Raw genomic sequence first — 6,995 nt, forward strand, 5'->3', positions numbered from 1 at the left:
AACGGACCTCCGGAATGAATTAAGTACTTAACCTGAAGTACCACTGTATTCTCTCCCACAAAACAAAGCATGCATACTTTCAGGCCTAATGCTTTAAATCTATTTGAAGCCAAACACTTGAAAACAAGATCTCATGCCGTTCACATACGCCACATATAGACTTGAAACCTATCAATATGAAAGATGATTGACACCATGGTAAAGTATCAGCTCCTAAGAGACTCCAGTGAACCCTGGAGTGGACTTTCAGGTACTTTTGTCTCACAATGGGGTGGAGAACTCCCTACTTACATACCACTATTTTATATTGTGACTTTCTGTATGATATGATTATTTTCCACCTAGTCATTTTGACATGTTGGCACTCTATTTGAAAAATTTAACAATTCCAAAATAAAGATGCGCTTTCACTTACACAAGATTAAATATGCTGCCTTCACCTGTACTTGAGGGTCAATTTCAAAATATTCCGCTGGAAAACTGGTTATGTCCATGTGCTACTGTGTTCTTTCTTCTAGCAGATCAAGATAATCAAATGACAGCAAAAACTGGGGAAAAAATAGCAGGGGCAATTAGAATAAGATCTATTATTTGATGTAAACCTCCAGAATGTATTTTGCATAGTTAAGTTTTCACCTCTATCTTCAGTACATTTTATTGCTATGGCTAGTGGCTGATTCAAATAAAGATTCTTCTGATGTAGTATTTAAAACGTTGCTTTCTGTCGGCATAATTGCATGAAGGAATGCATGTTTTCCACACTTAAGAATGTTGTGAATGAATGTGTGCACCTCGCATCTTTTCAGAAGCTCAGCATTTCAACAATGGATCTAAAGAGCTGATTCGTGAAAGCAATAAACACCCTTCCCTTGTCTCTCAGACTAAACCCAGAACCTTGTGGCAATGCACATTGATGGTGCTGAATACTATGCATTAGGAACATAGTAAGCTGCCCTATACCTCAGTCAGACCATTGGTTCAGTATTGTCTACAGTGACTGGCAGATGGTTCTGCAGAGTATCAGGCAGTGGTCTCTCTCTGCCCTACCCGGCGATGCCAGGGTTTGAACCTAGGACCTTCTGCATGGAAAGCAGATGCTCTACCACTGAGCTATGGCCCTTCCCAATGGCTGCTTGCACCCAAATCTCTGAGCGGCAAGAGACTCCCTGACTTCCTGTGCTTTTTCTAAGGTTTGGTTTTCCTGGAATGAAGGTCAGTGGAGACTGCAGTGTCTTTAGGATATACAGCCAGTGTGGAGTATTGATTAGAGTGCTGGAGAGACTTGGGTTCAAATCCCTGCTCAGCCATGAATCCCACTGGGTGACTTTGGGCCACTCACCGTCTCTCAGCCTAAGCTACCTCACAGAACTGTTGTGAGGATAATTTGGAGAGGGGGAGAAGTGTTTGGGGACCACTCTTTCTTGCTAGATGCTAGGAGAGGATATACTAGGTATTATCCTTCCTTCCTCATGTTTCTGAGTTCAGCAGAGTGCATCCCTTCGCCATTTAATAGGGAAGCTTTGATAGGCTGGTTTTAGCCTTTCGGTTTAAGTAATCCAGGATGCTTTAAGGCAGACTATTTTTTTCTGGCATTTCCCCTGTCCCTCCAACATAAAAAAATAACCATGCAAACAGTCTTGTAAAAATTAAAAATAGCACTTACTCACTCAGCATACTTGTTGAAGAGCAACAGATACAGCAGCTTTGTTCAGGCAGGCTTAAAATGGTCATCCATTTACAAAGACATACTTTAGCCCAGTTTAAAATGGTGTCTGACATGCAGATGTTCTCACATTGCTGGAATGAGGTGAAAGGCCAGGTGAGGAAATTATATGTATGGATATGCCCTCCCACTGACAGGTCACAGTGGGAGTGTCTCTCAGGAGTCCTCTCTAGGAAACTGACAGAACTCTGAACTTCAGCGCTTATCATGTGTCTATCTAGCAAACGTGCATTGTTGGTTTGACTGCATTGTAAACACACCACAGATTTAGTACCTTGTAAGCTGCCACACACTGAATCAGTCCAGCTAGTTGAGGATTGCCATTGTGTACCAGTTGCTGGGACACGGGTGGCGCTGTGGGTTAAAGCCTCAGCGCCTAGGGCTTGCCGATTGTAAGGTCGGTGGTTCGAATCCCCGTGGCGGGGTGCGCTCCCGTTGTTCGGTCCGCTTACTAGCGGGAAGGTAAACGGCGTTTCCGTGTGTGGCTCTGGCTCGCCAGAGCAGCGATGTCACACTGGCCACGTGACCCGGAAGTGTCTTCAGACAGCGCTGGCCCCCGGCCTCTTGAGTGAGATGGGCGCACAACCCTAGAGTCTGTCAAGACTGGCCCGTACGGGCAGGGGGTACCTAAGCTGCCACACACTGAATCAGTCCAGCTAGTTGAGGATTGCCATTGTGTACCAGTTGCTGGGATGCGGGTGGTGCTGTGGTCTAAACCACTGAGCCTCTTGGGCTTGTCAATCAGAAGGATGGCAGTTTGAATCCCTGCGATGGGGTGAGCTCCCATTGCTCTGTCCTAGCTCCTGCCAACCTAGTAGCTCGAAAGCACACCAGTGCAAGTAGATACATAGGTACCGCTGCAACAGGAAGGCAAACAGCGTTTGCATGCACACTCTGGTTTCCGTCATGATGTTCCGTTGCTCCAAAAGCAGTTTAGTCATGCTGCCCACATGACCCGGAAAGCTGTCTGTGGACAAACGCCGGCTCCCTTGGCCTGAAAGCGAGATGAGCGCCACACCCCATAGTCGCCTTTGACCGGACTTAACTGTCCAGGAGTCCTTTAGCTTTTTACCTTACCAGTGGCTGGGAATCTCTAGTAGGGAGGAGAAGACTGTTCCATGGACATCCTTCTTGCAGGCTTCCCATAGGCAACTGGTTACCCACTGTGATGTCAGGGTGCTGGACTAGTTGGGCCTTTGGCCTGATCTAGCAGGGCTCTTTTTATGTTCTCCTAAGAGGCTAATACCCACAAACACACACCAACCCAGAAAAAAAGTTCAAAGCATTACCTGCTTGGTGTCTTATCTCATCGAAAAGCTGGGTCAAGGCAGATCTAACTCCCCTCCTAAAACTAATCAAAGAAGCTAAAAATCATTGTCAGTATCGCCTCCCCACCCTGGCTGTGCCTGGCAAGCAACATGTTAAATGGATTGTAACTGGATCCTATGGAGACCATTGGCAACCTGGTTATCAGTGGCAGTAAATGGAAGATAATAGCCCCACTAGAGAGTTATGAAATGGCTTGTCTTTGAGCCGCCAACATGTTTCGTCTCTCTTTTATTATATTCACAGCAGTAATCCGATATGTCCTGACTTCTGTCATCTGTATGTAATGCTTATCAACCCTCCACCATTGATTCACCCTCTTGTCAGGGACAATTATACCTCAAAGTGCCGAGGTTACGGCTGAACCAATATTATGACTAGAAAGGGAACACAGCAAAGCCACGGCACATCACAGCGAGCAATTTCAAAGCTGACGTCAAAGGCAAGGCAAGCACTGCAGATTGGGGGGTGGGGGGAGGTGAAAGGAGAGGGGAGAGAAGAGACTCTGTGGCCACGCTCCCAGGGCACTTCCAAACATTGCCAAGGTGAAGGGCTTGGACGATGGTAGGATGGAAGTGTTTTTCGATACGCCACACATTGGGACGGATGCCACTAGGGCTGTGATAAGCCCTCATTTGCAAGTACTTGGAAGGAGACAGATGAAAGTTGCCTGTGGCACTGGATGTGAGCAGATGTTCGCCCCAGGAGCAATGCACTGTGTTTTCGCACGGATACATGAAGAAATGGATGTACGAGCCCCAAGCTCTGAATTGCATTTGTCCTCAAATCTCTGAAAGCAGAGTGGATTGCACACAGTTGATTTTAAAATGCAAAATTAGTATCATTACGAGGGTTGTTCTGCATGCTCGCCAGGTTCTGTTTTCCAAACAAAGTTGAAGGGATGGGGAAACAGCTAAACTGCTTTCCCCCAACGATGCCTTTGCCATCTTTCCCCTAATCTGCTGTTTCACTGCCATCAGAGGTGGATTTAAAGGCAGTGTGACTGGTTCCCTAGCACTGGGTGCTGATTTGAGGGGCACACCGCAAGGTGTTGCAACTATGACACAGTGCACACACAGAAAATAAGACTAGAGGTGGTGTGGTGTTGAATTTTGGCTTCACGCAGGGTGCCACTGAAATTTGAGAAACCAAAGTCCATCCCTGCACCACATTCCCAGCCCCATCTACATAGCAAGTGTTCTTAGGCATAATCACATGGGCAGGCCTATCCAACTGGGGAGCCCAAGTGGAACAGAATGATGTCATGATGCAACAAGGTGAATTAGACTTGGTAATGTGATAACATGATCACATAAAGCCAGTTGAGAGGAAGGGCAGGGTTTGTAGACAGTAGTCATGTGGGTAATCCTAGTTTATTATGGATTCTGTAATGAGCTGTGTGGCATCAGTTTAGCTATCTGATGGTCCTAAGGACCCACAATGGCAAGGGCAACAATCACACAAATATTGTTGAAAGGAGGAAAGTACTGTTGAGGTGCTGCAGAGTAAGCCACTCAGTAAATCACATAGTTCAAAGCTGGAGATAACTATTAGAAAAAAATGACCTTCACAGATAGCCTAATGAACACAGCAGCTCATGTTCTGTAGGTCCCACTCCATAAAATCAGTTGCCAAGACTAAAGGTACCTGTCTCTCTACAGCCATCTATGTCTCTACTGCTCCAGGGCTTCTTCCAAACAATTGGAGACTGTGCCTGTGTGCAGCCTGTCTTTGCTCCACCTATTTAATCCCTCTCCTGGTTCTGGGAGTTGGGATGGGGAGGGAACTTGTCACACTGGGGGGGGGGGGCACCCATGACTCTTCACTAGCTTGACTCATCTCTGCCTCTTGACCTCCCTCCTTCTATTCGCCTGCTTCACCTTCTGCCTCTGTTTCTGAACTTCTCTCTGCCTCCAGACTCTTCCAACGTACTGAGACCTGTTACCCCTTCAGCGTGTGGCACCTCCTCTTCCCAGTCTTTTCCCTCTTTTCCCTCTGACCACTCATCGTCCTGCTACCACTGCTCCCCCGGGCTCTGAACCTTCTTGCCTTGGTGGTTCCCTAACTGGTTCCTCCCACCGTTTCTTCATGCCCAACCAGTCCATGACATCAGAGGGGATATACTGACAGTGCCAAAAGGGCCTCCTTTCAGATTAGTACTAATTATTATGGTAGCAAGAGGCTTGTTGTTTTGATGGGCAAAGTATGTGCAGAGGAAGGGCTTGGAGATTGCAGAGAGCAAGGAGGGGTGCAGGGCATCTCTCTGTGCTCTGAACTGAGACATGGTCTACCTCAGCCATAGGCAAACTCGTCCCTCCAGATGTTTTGGGACTACAATTCCCATCATCCCTGACCACTGTTTTTGTTAGCTAGGGATGATGGGAGTTATAGTCCCAAAACATCTGGAGGGACGAGTTTGCCTATGCCTGGTCTACCTCCTGACCACAGGATCCTCATCTGTTGAGGCCAGTAATTCAATAGCTTCCACTGTCTCAAGCCACTGAGGAGCATGAATGCATTTTTTACATAGCCCCACAAGAGTGTGATGGTTCCCCCACACAGGGTGCCGAGCCTTCCCGCCTCCTTCCCAAAGCCCAGTGGGCCCTTGCATCAGAACGGAGGTATGAAGACTCTGACAGGGTCCGAGAGTCTTCCCTCTTCTTTCCCAAAGCCCAGTTAACACTTATCCAGCTTTGGAAAGGAGATAGGAGTGCTCTAGGACCTTGCCAGAGTCTTTTGCCTCCTTTCCAAAGCCTGACACCTTGCTTAGGTAGCTTTGGGAAGGCAGCACAAGGGTGTGTGTCAAAATTTGGCCTCACGCAAGGCGCCACATTACCAAGGTCCACCCCTGGCTCCACCCTTTATCCTATACAGTCCTTACCTCAGTGCAGCGGGTAGAGGGCTGCTGCACTCAGGTCCTGTTTGTGTGCTTCCTACAGGCATCTGTGTGAAACACAGTAGGGCTCTTCTCATTTTCTTATGGCATTACTGTAGTCACACTATAGAGTGATAGAAAGTTGGAGACAGATGATAGATAGATAGACTGACAGACAGACAGACAGACAGACAGATGACAGAGAGACAGGCAGTAACTGGCAGCATCAAGATACATGAGGCTTGACTTGACCAGATAACAAAAGCAGTTCCGTTCTATTGTTTTATCCATTAGCCATAACACCATTCAATATAGCACAAAACGTTGGCTGCACTCCAACCCATCACTTATTTAATGCCAAGAGATTGTTAACTCTTCGCAGCACAATTTCTAACTAGGGCTGAATGTTTCTGTCAATTTCAGTTCCTTAGTTTTCCAGTCTCAACGCACCACATTTCCACATCAGTTTGATGCACAATTTCCCCAAAGATATGCATTTTTCTGCACATTGTTTGGATGGAGGACTGCAGTGCAAAATATGCAGAAGTGAAGATTTCAAAGGCTAGATATGTTTTTGATTCAAAAAGTGTGAATTAGGTAGGTTTGCATTAAAAAGTGAACCAAACTGAATTTATTCTGCATCCCTATCATACAGACAGACCCTCCAAGTGTCCCTATTTTCTAGGAACAGTTTTGGATTTACAGAAGCTGTCCTGGTTTCGGACCAGATCCCGGAATGTTCCACTTTTCCTTAGGATGTCCCTATTTTCATTGGAGAAACGTTGGAGGGGGTATGGAATTATGTGACCCCCCAAGCCAAGGAGATAAGTAACTATGCAACCTTTAGAAGACATCTGAAGGCAGCCCTGTATAGGGAAGGTTTTTAATGTTTAATTTTTTATTATGTTTTTATATGTGTTAGAAGCCATCCAGAGTGGCTGGGGCAACCCAGTCAGATGGGCACAAAATAATAATAATAATAATAATAATAATAATAATAATAATAGACGTCCCTAGTTTCATCAGAGAAATGTGGTGAACCAAAAGTAACCCTAGGAAGATATGCAAATA

At 46.2% G+C, this 6,995-nt stretch overlaps 1 long non-coding RNA gene across 1 annotated transcript; it reads right to left on the minus strand.

Moving 5' to 3' along the window:
- Window positions 1–416: 416 nt before the first annotated feature.
- On the minus strand, window positions 417–1,787 carry LOC310663951. The gene is made up of 2 exons (XR_014504710.1): window positions 1,664–1,787; window positions 417–548 (listed from the first exon to the last, which is right to left on the minus strand). It is a non-coding gene; the product is annotated as an uncharacterized lncRNA (long non-coding RNA).
- Between the last annotated feature and the right edge of the window lie 5,208 nt (window positions 1,788–6,995).

Source organism: Podarcis tiliguerta (assembly GCF_965153285.1).
Source record: "Podarcis tiliguerta genome assembly, chromosome: 14".
Taxonomy (NCBI): domain Eukaryota; kingdom Metazoa; phylum Chordata; class Lepidosauria; order Squamata; family Lacertidae; genus Podarcis; species Podarcis tiliguerta.